This window comes from Hesperophylax consimilis, chromosome 1, assembly GCF_061612785.1.
Source record: "Hesperophylax consimilis isolate HC1 chromosome 1, BYU_Hcon_1.0, whole genome shotgun sequence".
Lineage (NCBI taxonomy): Eukaryota > Metazoa > Arthropoda > Insecta > Trichoptera > Limnephilidae > Hesperophylax > Hesperophylax consimilis.
This window is the reverse complement of record NC_142836.1, coordinates 11469235-11483003: the sequence shown is the minus strand read 5'-3', so window position 1 is coordinate 11483003 and position 13769 is coordinate 11469235. Positions and strand designations below refer to the sequence as shown.

Genomic DNA, 13769 nt, shown 5'->3' with positions numbered 1-13769 from the left:
GCTTTAATTATTATCCATTATTTATTATATCTCATATAAGTTAGAATATCACAGACTACATGGAAATGCATTGTTGTTATTTTGGCCATATTGTTTTTCTACGTGCATGCATGTCTAAAAAATCACTTTTATTACAAGGCTTTCTAAAAAATTATCAAGTATTGCGGTTTTTTTTCGAGATTTTTCATTGAAACCCTTTTTGTTTTAATTATCCGATGCTTTAAAAAAATGTGAAATATGTTTGAATTTTTATATCCACATAACCATAGCAAATAATATGAATACAAAATTTTAAAATAATGCTTTTGTCAAAATTGCTTAACCACAATTAAATCAATCCCCAAGAATCACCATGACCTAATGTACTAAAAAAAACTACTTTTTCTCTTCTGTCTTTGTTCGCTATCGAAATGGCCCTCGACGCTCCAGCCCGGGAGTACGGGTTGCTTCTCTGGCATCTACACAGCCTCCGTTAGTCTGCCGCAGGATTGGCGCGCGTCGGTCGCTCCACAAAAGCCTCCGCTATTTCCCGGATATACAAACGCACAGTGTTGTGATCGGTGCGTCTTCCATCCAACTTCAGAGTAGTTCACTTTTCGTACCCTGCTGCGAGACTAAACTTGCAGCCGACCAGTGAAATAATTGGGTACACCCAGTTGAAAATTGAAGAAATTTTTGTGGTAGTGATTTGTGGTGGTTGGTCGTGATTATAAATAAACTGATCTAAATTGAGGCAGTATGATCTCGTTATTTATGTCTAACGTGGAGGCTTTCGAAAGTTTGGTAAGTGTTATTAATTTGTTTTAACCAATTACAACAAAAATAAAGTAAGAGTACTCAAAAATGTTAAAAATACAAGTATATGAAAATAAATATTTTATTGTTAACAACGTCATACTTTTTCATGCGATTTTCCGGGGTTACATTTGTAATTTTTTGTACATCTTTGCTTATTTTCAAACAGTGGGCACAAAATAAACATTATATACATGGTGCATATTTCGTACCAACCTGTATATTTGAGCTATATTATATATTCTTCTTTATATCTTGGAGTTCCCTTTTAATGATTGTTTCCAAACGTTAATGAAAAAAAACGAAACACAATATAATAAGTCATGCTTTTAAATATTAACTATTCTTAGACGCTCGGCTTCAACAGTTTTTCACTTTGCTAATATGTATTCTTTGAGGTGACTACATCATGTAAGTAGTATTGAATCAAACTGTTAGGTATGTAGGTACCTTTTTATTTGAACTAAAGCATTGAAATGACACTAATATCCTTACATATTTTTGTGTAAGTACTTACCCAAATCCGTGTAAATCAAGGAACGTAAAAGTGTTTTTTTTTTTTAGATTTATGACCAATAATTGAAACCAGATTAGCCGCTTGGAAGGCATCTACGCTGACTAACTTCTGCAAGGACGGCGGAATAAATCTATTACAGTGAAATTATTAAAATTATGCATTTTTTAATTACATAAACATTTTAGAATGTTCCGTGTAGGTAAGGTACCTTAAAGAAATTATATTTTTAATTGTGGAATTTATTATCTTGTACCAATATTTATTATTTTGATTACTGTTTATTGTTATTTCATGTTATTATTATTATGTTCCATAGGATATTACGGTTTAATAATTAGTGTCCATAACTGAGTTGACAAAACTATAACGCTAAAATAAATTCTAAAAATGTACGATTATTTCTTTTTACCATGTAGAAATGCTCCACCTTCTATCAGAAACCATTTGTCTCGTTGGGAGGTGGGGTTTGTAAACACAAGTACCAATTTTGCTGATGGTGCGAAAGTTCTCCCCTACCTTAATAAGCTTTAATCCTGGCTTATCGCTTAAAATTGCAATGAAGCATTACTAACAAAAAACATATTGACTATAATCTAGAATAAACAAATATTAAAGAGACAAATGGTGAAGCTTTTGTATGGCAATTAAGGCAACCGCGCCATAATTAAATTGCTCTTTTTATCTGAAAAAAATGTTTACTTACTCTACTATCCAGCTTCTCCAGATAACATGATTGATATGGAACAAATCAAATCTAACGAAAACGTATATTTTTAAAAGTTCCATAGCTAATTATTACAGTTCTGCCATCGTTGCCACTATTTAAATCCATGTTTCGACTAGGAACACAAGACAAAAGGAAAAACATTTTTCTGCAATACATAATATACAACCAACTATCAGACACACTCACTAACCAATAGGATGCATGATCTGGACAACAAGTTTGGGGGGGTACTGTTGATATATTTATTGACTCCATTTACAGAACTAATCATTATCTATACCAGCACTTTGTTGAATCCTACAAATTATTGTAGCGTTGGTAATGTAGTTTTAGTTATTTGTCTTATATGTAGTAATATATAATTTTGTGTAACTGTTACATGTTTTAATAATATTTTTTCATATTTAATATATCAGTTAACTGATATATCATGCTTTATTTTTTTTGTATTATTTTCGATGGCTCACTAGGTATATTTTGTTCTTAAAATCCATGTAAAGGCCCGGCTGAACGTAAAACCGAATAAAATTAAATACATTGCTTAATATAAATAATTGCGTTGAACCAAACTAAACAACTCAGATAACATAAGCTGGAATATCAGAACTCACTGCTTGGGAAAGCTTTATTCTTAAAAGTTGAGATATAAAATTTGGTAAGATTTTAGTGAAGTTTTCATGTTGAAGAACAAAAGGAAACAGAAATGGTCTTACGCTTTCCGCTGAAATGACGCACGTCTTTGAAAATCTGCTTCCTCTCTCGCGCTATTGTACTTTTTTGCCCACAGCTTCAAGTGGTAGGTGGTAAAGAAAGTCAAAAGTGTGAGGTGATGGAAACTCTTTCTACTTGGGACTATTCAAATTCGAAATAATTGATTTAGAACGATCTAACGAACATGAAAATCGCAAACTTTTCGGACCAATTGTTATGTAACTATCATAAAAATACGTTTCTTGTACCAAATCAGTCAAGAACATTCAGGTATCTCCAAAAAGATAAATCTCTAATGGTTGAAAATAAACTATATTTATTTATAGGGAACGAAATAATAATTTTAATTTATTAAAATTTTGTTTAAAATAATAGTTAATTGAGAGGAGGAACATTTCCTCCTAGGTAAATAAATTTTCATTTAGTAACATTGACATTCAAAAGACGATATTTTTTTTAAAATTTGAAAAAAAAATTAATGAGGTAAATTAATTGATTTTTTCAAAATTTAAATAAAATATATTGCTTTGTGTACATCACTATTTCATCAAAACAATTGAAATTTTTGAAACCAATTTTTTCTTCGTCATGAGTTTTATGTAAATATAAGAAAATTGACAAATATAAGAATAGACAAACAAGTATAGACGAATAAAATATTACAATGAATACCTATGAACAAAAATTTGACAATGAGCGGTGAATTAGTTATTTTAATTTTAAAAAACAATCATATTAAATTAATTAAATTATTATGAAATAGGTAATTATTGATATATACACAAAAAATCACATAAAAAACAAAGATATTTTATTTTTATGTTAAGTAACGAAATTCAATAGTAGTTTCTAAATTTGTTTCTGTTACGTAAGTGACAAACGCCTATTCGATGAGAGGAAAATAAAGTAGGTCATAAATTTTACAGGCAGTTTGGATAATATTTTTTTAATGCTTGTGAAAACACTCCATAATGGCATCACTAAAGCATCCATCACACTCAAAACCCTTTGTTCGCAACACAGGGCTCTTTTAGCGATCATTTTCTAATAATAACAAAACAAATTTTTGGGGTGTTTTACGTCTGCCAATTTTTAAAAGACCGCGTATTAATTTAGTTTTTGAAACACATATTTTATAATCCAAGAGTATTTTTTTCGCAGATCAAAGGGAAATATACGAAAATTTACTATTGGTACACATTTTTTTTATTGATCTATATTCATTTGACTTTGCACCACTTTTACAATCTTTGTGCAAAATTTTTCAAAATATTCAATGTGTATCTAGTAATGAGTTGGTCTGCTGTTTTTATTTTATTATTTTGACGAACATTGAATATTAAAAGTATATATAAAGAGTTATTAATGGAACTAAAATTAATTTTACGATATCATTCAGTAATAAAGTAATATAGTAAAGTTACACAGAATACATTTTATCTTGTCCTCTGTCAACGCATCCAATATGGTTTCATTTCGCGTGTCTGTGTTGTTTTACGATCTCAGCGGCGGGATTTCACTTCGCCTCTTGCTGTCCTTACGTTTATTTATTCAAAAACTGTACGTAGAAACATTCTTCTAACTTTGTACGCACGACTTCAAACTTTGAAAAAATATTTGCATCTAGTATCTCTGTCTGATTATGTTGAAAGTGGAGGGGATGCAAACTTTAGGATGCGAACTGGTTTTGCCAGAGTTTTTCGAAATATCAGAGTTTATAGTTAATAAAATGATGTTGAGTACTTAAAACAGTTTACTTGGAAAGAAACAGAGAGTAATAGTATTGTTGTTTTCATGACGTCAATGGTCACCGCTGGAGAATTTTTGATGATACATACAACAGATATTTTGAGATATAGCGGTTTTATGACAGCATCACGTGTTTTAAAAAAAATTTAACCACAAAAATCTGACTCCAAGTGCCAAATTTAAGTATTTGAAAACTTTGTTGTTTTGCGAAAAACCTTCTAAACTTCCCTCATTTCATAAATCTTCGTTTCTCAATTCATGAGAAATGTCAAGATTGTTATTCATCCCTCTTTAATTTTTTAAAGTTTTTACTTACTGAGATAAAAAACTTCTTTATACGCTATGGAAATAATAACATCGAATATGTATGAAAATATTAGGTCTAATAATATGTACTTATTTTAGTAAAGGTGTGGAGATGTTCTCACGATGGTTTTATTGGAGCTTTAGCCAGACTCGGTGCTTTTGAAATCATGTATGTAAACTGTGAACCGTGTAAAGAAATCGCATTTGGCATGCATTGCTTCTAAGCGCCTGGAAAGCTGAAAATCTTACAATTCTGCAAGGCCGACTCCCGAGAGTCGCAGTCTTTGACGGCTGGAGGAAAGATATGTGTATATTGTGTATCCTTTCGAATGGGATTCTTTCAGTGTAGATTTCATACATATTTCTGTTGTTATATAACTATCTCGAAAGATAGATGAGTGTTTGCCTCAACGATTTTAAATACACTGTGAAATTTAGCAAAATCTATATAGAAAAGTATTGTAAAAAGCTTATATTCCTGTCGTAAACCCTCAGCAAAGTCACCCGAAAGAGTTACAAGAGCGAGAAACAATAGTCCATCAAATACAAATCATATCATCATTTTATGATTTTTATAGGAATAAAAGGGTTGCAATTCTAATATAAAACCACAATATTGTTTAGACTGAAGAATCAATGTTTATTTACCTCATTTATAATATTTTATTTTTATTTTTTTTCCAATTTCAATAAAGAAATTTCATTTTATTTATTATACCTGAATATGAGATGAATGAAAAATGTATACCGAAAGTGTTTTCTATGGATCGCATTCGTATGGCAATCTGTCACACTAAGAAAGACATATACTTCTGAGCAGTTTTTAGAGTATAAAAAGGTACGGGTTGCATTTATTTTCTGTCGTACTGAAAAAAATCACAATATGCTGAAATGATCGTAATCAAATGAAACGTCAAAACAATATCCATGATGGATGTGATTTGCACTTGTATTCTATGTATTTCAAATGCATAAACTATCCAACAACAGATCAAAGGCGGTCTACATAAAATGAGGTCTTTAAAAATTGCAGTCTACATAGTAGGCGGTTTGTAGCAGGATAACGTCTGCCCGTCTAGTAATCTCATCTCATCGTTTAAAACCGCTTTATCTATACAAATAAAGTGATCTTAAATAATGAGATCATCAGGTATAAATATGTGTACAAGTTCCTTCTGAATGTTGTGATTGAATTCGAAAATACAACGAAGTTTTTGTGGTAAGTGTTTTTTTGTATAATCGCGTTATTCCTGGCTGGTTTGGAATTTCATCGATCCATAAGGTTTTGGGGTTAGTAAGTAGATTATTCAATTTATTCTAATGAAAATAAATTTGTAAACGCACCTATGCCTTATCAGTGAACGTCAACCGGATTGGATTCTTACTAACTCATCTCCGTACGCAATCCCTATATATATCGTCTTGTACATAATATTTTTATATTATGGATAAGCGGAATATGACCTTTGTAACGTAATTTGTGAGGGAAGTTTGGGCACTGCTGCCCTGGCAAGTTTTTTTTTAATTTTATTTTATTTATTTTTTTATAGTGAATACCTCACAAGAGTCCCAACTGCTCCCGTCTGGAGCCAGTGAGACTATGGCATCCCCAATTGGGGGATGTTGTGAGGCTGAAGGTAAGTGGGGAAGGGAAAGAGGAAGGTGGGGAAGTACCTGGCTATTCCGATCTAGTCACTAAACACGGCTAAAGCCATTTGGAGCAACGTTTCAATTCTGAATGGTGGTCTTACACCAGGGCGATACTGGTAGTATCTTCCACTCTGGTTAAAGCGACTAATTAAACATTGTACATACAAAATATGATGTTAAATATATGTATGGTAAATTGTATTTCTTAGTCCTCCTCACTAGAGTGACCTGTGCTCAGTATTAAGTTTTATTAGTTTTCTATGTCGAGTTATTTCATTAATCTTTTTCAGCCAGATCTTTATTCTTGATTTTTAATCATTCAAATTTTCTATTCGCTTTATATCACAGAGGAAGAATGTTGTGGAGTTTCGTCGCAAAATAAATATAATTTCTTTGTCCAAATGTAGTTTTATGGCCCAGAATATTTTTTATGTCATTGTGATTTGACCTTGTTTGATAAATACGCGCTATTGTAGATGATTCAGTATTTTCAAATATTATCAAAAGTATTTTTTTATCAAATATTTGCTGTACACTTGGTACATCGAAACTATTGAAATTTTTAATCGAAGGCGAATATTTATTGGATAGCCAATATATGATAACCAATTGGATAATAATATCTGCCATTCGTCAAACGAAGCTGTTCACTACGTTTGGTGAGTTAGCAGGAGTGCCTGGGTTCATCGGGTGAGGTGTGTTCAGGATGTGCCTTCATGCCAAATTGGGAGAGGTTGGTTTGGGGAGACTCTTTGACCTTTCGAACTGGTCTCTTGACCCATGGCCTTGCGCCGCTGTGGAAGGATATCCGTCACTCCTGAACATACTGATTCCTAGATTCCTACCCAACCCTCATATTTTTTACCTTCCCAGAACTTCCTCTCCTTCATTTCCTTAAAATATTCCATCCACACAGCATCCCAAAAGATGACTTAGGCCCTGAGGGAAGTCATTTTCCAAATAGTAATAAAAAGTATTTAATTCAATCCATTGTGTCTCGTCTTGACGATTTTCCTTCAATTTACACAAACCATTGAGTTTCATATCTTACCAAGCATTGCATTGCTTTTGGATCTTGAAATTTAAAATATCTACCTACATTCGTTTGTAGTTTTATTATGCATACACTTCATTGATTTAATTTCTACATCATTTATTCTACTGACGTCCTTTCTATGCCAATAGTTAAAATCAAAACTACTTAGAAGAATGGTAGCCGTGTTAACAGGAACAATGTTATTATGCATTCAATTTTTATTAATAGCTTCGTAGTGCTCTAAAGTTATTTGTTCTTTTCAATTAATTTATTGTGGTTGAAATTCGATTGTCATAAACTTAGCGTTGTCTTTGATCATAATAATTAATCATTATGAAAACGAAGTCAAACATTCTCTCTAACAAAACTTCTAGTTCAATGGTTGATTAATGACGTGTGAATTGATGATACCTGACTGAAAATATAATTAATCTTATTTGTGAGCTTTCACAGATAGCTGAGTCTCAATTATTTCTGTATTAACATATTACTAATTAACTATTTGTATAGTATGTTATATTATCATAAGACAGGCAAATGATGTGCCCAAATTTTCTCAGTAACTTCAAATAAGATACTTGTACATTTATGTTTACTTATCCATCGGTTCGTGTCTGTTACGTGACACGTATTTCATCAATTATCTGACACATTAAGAGGAACGGCTGCGCACCCCCTTTCATACAAAATTGATATTTGGATTTGAAGCCAAAATATTTAACCAAACTAAATGATTGTTAATTCAATTTAAAGGTTTAGATTATATCTAGTACGGGAAACTGCTATTTTATTTATCTGCATTATTAATATTGAAATACAGGTCATTAAAAAATAAATTTCTGCTGATTTTATAGGCAAATTTGACATTTTTTCGGGTTTAATGTAATTTATTTATAAATTATTAATCATGCCCAACCACTCTATAAATACATACATGTATAATAAAACAAAACAAAACATCTAAAAAAGCGTTCTTTTTGTATAAATTTTAAATTTATTTACGACAAAGTCGTTTACCAAAGTAGTTTGTAATTTAAATTTAAACCCACGAAAATGTTTTTTTCGATAATTTAAAATTTATAATTTTGTACTTCATTTTATTAACACACTGAGTAGGGCAAAATTTTAGGCAAATAGAGTTTCCTCTGAAATTCTGAAAAATCGATTACTTAATGCCCTTTATTTTATACTTTAAACAATGAATAAATAAAGTTGCACATTTCGGTACTAGGTATTTGCCATAACTTTTGAATAAAAAATAATTCAGTTTGGTCATGTATTTTGCCCTCAAATCTTAATTTAAATTTTGTATGAAAAAGTCCGCGCAGCAATTCCTTTTAAGTCCTATCTTATTGTAAAATATGTATTAAAGTTTTATCATCATCATTAGTGCTACAACCTTTACAAAAAGTAGCCCCTCTTAAAAACGTCAACTGGAGCTGTATTATATATTTTCTCACTTCAGTTCCTCATTATTACCCACAGAAGGGTAGTAGGGAAATAAATTGGCCTACAAACCAACCATATCATCATCTAAGATGCCATATATCAACGTTTCTCCACCCAGTATGTGAAACCTCTTTGATACCTAACATTCTGCCGTTCTTGAATGAAATATTTGGTCCAGCGTTTAGGACATTATTTCGTCTAGTTATTATGTTGTTATTATTTACCCTTACAATTGCTACAGCCTCTGCGTTAACCCGATCCAACCCCAAAGATCTAGATCAAATAATTTTATCAACAACCATTTCCAGATTTGAGAACCAAAAGAATATTCAAACTACAGAAATAGTGTTTTATTCATAGAATAAAGAAGAAAACTAAACGTGCCACACAAATTTGAATGGAATCAAATGTTTGAAACGAATGATCCTTATTCCATTTGAATTTTGTAATCATGGTGAAATTCAGTTCGTAACTAATAATAATTATAATATTTGGATGATTTTTATAGCCCCGTTTTTATATATATTTGGGGATCAATGCTGTGAGGCACGAAATAAAAAGCGTGTCGTGAAGGTCACAGTGTTTATTGAGTCAGTTGCCGAGACGAGGAGATGATGTAGGACAAAGTTGTTGAATACTCCGGTTGCTGCGATGGTGTGGTGGTCAAGCGCGGGTCAGTGAGTCGACGCCGGGCGCTGGTGACCGGGACTCGATGAAGGTCAGGCACTGGCGAAGAACGTAGGTCTTCAGGCAATCCAGTGCTGACGAGACGGCTGAAGGTGCGGCGGACCTTGTAGGCGGTTGAACGGGAGCGGCGTGACCAGTGAGGATGCTGCGTGTCCTCGTGATGGTCATGATGGCGTGGAAGAAGCGCTGGTCAGAGACACTGGAACTGGGGCGCTTGTAATCCGAGTAGCGCTTGCCAGGAACGGCGATCTGGACAAGGCGCTAAGATGATGTCCCGATAGAGTCCATGGTGGTACGGGCGAAGCCGGGTAAGTTGTCTTTCGCGCTAGTAAGAAGAGCGCGGGTGATCACTCGTTGATTTAACTGACGGCTGATAGATGACTGACTGACTGACTCGCTGCGTCGGGCATATTTATACTACACGGCCGACGGCAGCAGTAGGTAGATGGGTGGCAACTAAATCCTAGGCACTCGCACAGACTGTATGTTTCAGGAACCTTCGATAGCGTGGCAATTATGCATAGGCCGTAGACTCGAACCTTCTGGCGAGTTCTCGTAATGTGTAAGACCGACTTGCGATATTATTGTTGTCGTTAGACAAGTAGGTCTTGTAGTACGTAGATTACCTTGTTTACGGTGCGATTTGGACTGCAGATACATAATTCGGGAGTAGGTACTAAGTAGGTCGAGCGGTTTATTATTAATTAGTTAATCTAGATTTTTCTCGACGCTACATATATACCATACATATTTTTATTTTTACCTCCAAATGCCAATTTAAAATAAACTTATACGATTTGAGATTTTAACGGCTAAAAGTATTATAGTGATTTATTTGTGGGATATTATACATTGCTGCGCTACCTCATTCTTTAGCCAACATTTTGGACAGCATTTCAGTGTCCAAAAATAAATCACTATAATGAACTTTTAATGTCAAAAAAGTTCATTAAAGTGATTTATTTTTGGGGTATTATACATTGCTGCGCTACTTCCTACTTTAGCCAACATTTTGGACAGCATTTCAGTGTCCAAAAATAAATCACTATAATGAACTTATTATGTCAAAAAAGCACATCATAACATAACAAATAATTTCCGTTCATTTATACATTATATTGAATATGTTTTATGAAGAGATTCCGTTGAAGTAAATCTAGTCTTGATGTTGTCTTATAATTGTGTGAATATTATTTGGGTTCGTGTTATTCGCTATCTTGTAGATACTTGATGTATGTTCGTACGTTAACCCATCGTGTACGTGATGTGAATCATCTGCATGACGTGACAAGTTAGCATAATGGCTTAATTTGCATCCCAAATCTTCATTTCATGCACGAATCTTCAATTTATCGCGGATTATAATATGCTGACGCAACCTACAGCTTCCATAAAAATAATAATATTAGTAAAGTTCCTGAAGAATATTTGATACATATTTTTCAAAAACTGAAACGACTTTGGGAAATATATAAATATTATTATTTTTAATGTATGGCTTTTAATTGTATTTTCTTTGTTAATATTAAATAAATAACATGCCGTATGATATCATAACAGTTATATGAGTTTATTAATTAATGTTGTTTTTGGGTCATCCTCACTAGTCCGTGTACCTACAGTGAAATTTAATTATATCATTTGCGGTTTTAATTCAGTGGGATAGTAGTGATATGTAGTCTACCACAGATGAGTTAATATGTTTTGTTGTCTCGTTACTGGTCACTCACTGACTCAAGTAACCGCTGTACCCCCGTTCCGAACCTTAATGTCCAACACAATCTATATTTTTTATGTTTTCACTTTAAAAAAATAGTCACCGGAGACCAAAACGCCATCCAAATTTTTCATAAATCACTAGTTAAAGTAAGTCACGTAGGTCTCTTTACACACTGTAGACGTGGTAAAAAAAGTACTCTTAACTGAAAAATACAAACACACGATACTCGCCCATAGATAAATCTCATAAAAAATCCTCCTACACCGCAATATTCAACTTCTCTCAAATAATATCTCCATTTTGAATGCTTTCTGGTCCTTTTTGCATTTTTTCTATCGGTCACCTCGCATCCACTGCAGGTATCTGTTTAAAAAAAAAAATATTTTAATTTTTTTTTTTTTAACTCCCGATTTAGTTGTCCGGGTTAAATCTTCCCCAAAGGAAAAACTTAACCCTTCCACTCACTTTTCCACAAATGATCATCTAGTCAATCAACATTATGTAAGTGCATTATATAAGCAAAATAAATACAAAACAATACAAGAACAACACGTCAACTCACCAGAGATCAAATGGGAAAATAATTCACCGACTCCAGATATTTTCATATCAGAGGGTTCGGCTCGGTAGAACTTCTAACAGGGCCTATAAATCCTACTGATCCCTCAACATAAATATTTAAAAAATCTTTTGTTATCCTACATGTATTCAAAATGACCGACTTTTGCATCTTTATATATAATTTTTTTGATAGATCTAATACGCCTAAATTTTTAATTAGAGAGCTAGGTATAATGCCAGTAGCCGAAATAACGAATAGTAATATTTTTATAGTCTGAAAATGCCAAATTATTTTTATTTCATTTCCTAAATCTGTGTATTTTCTTATTTTTTCACTAACAGATTTTTGAATATTACAGGAATTTGGAATAGCGACATCAATGATATAAGTTATTTTTTTTAATTTTGTCATGTTAAACTATATCGGGTCTATTATGACTAATCTTGCTACAGTAATCCCGTCATAAAACTCATTAGAGAACTTAAGTGGATAAAAAACAAAAACGATATATATTTTTCTCCTAAAACACATATCATCCTACATCACACCTAGATTATGAATTTAAAATCCATATTTACGTGTATCTTAAAGTTTTCACAGCTATCTTTAATTAAAGCTTTTTTTAGTGTGCACATTTCAAAGACTTTTTAACCATTTTATTCGTATCACAAACATAATGTTAAGTCATTTTATTGTAAGAACTGCAAATCAATTATTTGTTCCCACTCCGTGTCATAATTATACTCTGAATTATGCTCTCATCAAAATGTTTTTATAATCATAAATAAATTCCATCCACACATAATACGTTTACGTGTATTCGTGTGTTTGCTCCATATTTTCTCTCAAAATTGATTAAAAGAAACACTGTTGTACATCCTTTAATAAAATATTACGTGCATAATTTCAGAAACATTTCCTATTCACGTTCTGACATTTGATTATAGCTGGCGTGATAAAGAAACATCCATTATAACCGGCAGAACATTTTCACTAACAAATCCTTCAGACTGGATTACGCAGAATCCCTGAAGGGGTTGTTACTTCTCGTCAGACAAAGTATATCAAATTTTGTATTGTGTGAATAAATTTTGCAAACAAAAGTGAAAACCTTCCTTTTGAAGTTAAGTAAATAAATTATGTAATTGTGTAATTATTTGCCGTTGTTTCGATAGACTTTTTTCGTCAGTCTTCGGCCATCAATTCTATTTTGAACACAAATGACAAACAAATTGTAATGCTTTTTCACAATGTTCAACTATTTTAAAACTCAATAAAAACAAAAGCCAGTTCTTAAAAATACGTTTTTAAAGTCAGAATTCAACTACAAGGTAATTTCAGAATTCTGGAGCGCAGAAACAGTGTATCCATTTATTTTTACGAGAGTGCGTTATTATGTAATGTTGTAATAGAAAATCGTGTATCTAACCATACTATATCATACGAAAATCACATTTCTGATTGCTTTTCACTTTTCTTGGAATTCACTTCGTCTTTTTATTCAAATAAGTAAGATAACACCTAAGAAATTTCCCATTAGATTTTGATACATTCACAGCAATGTGTCTGATGATAAAAGCGTATTCATTGGCAGTGGATTTGCTCGTAACAAGGCAATTCGTCTCAGGTGTCTTGTCGGCAATCTAGAGTCCAATAATTCCCTTCGCACCCCAGAAGGTCCGCAAGGAAGGTTTTATTACACAGTTCCGACCCTTGCGGAACACGCGTCATTCAAAGGAAGGTCCGTTGTCATTGGCCATTATTTTCTTCACCCTAGAGGGATACACTTATTTTGAAACATTGTTGCTTTAGTACAATTTAAAGTGACATTCTGACCTCTTTAAATTAAAATTACTTTGA

The 13769-nt window shown here is 32.6% G+C and overlaps 1 protein-coding gene across 1 annotated transcript in view; it reads left to right on the top strand.

Annotated features, from left to right (window-relative positions):
* The first annotated feature begins 491 nt into the window (after nt 1-491).
* Nucleotides 492-13769, top strand: part of LOC149426277 (uncharacterized) — a 375377-nt gene continuing 362099 nt past the window's right edge. The window contains exon 1 of the mRNA XM_089648535.1: nt 492-783. The gene's annotated coding sequence lies outside the window, so the exon portion shown is untranslated. The remainder of the gene's footprint in view (nt 784-13769) is intronic.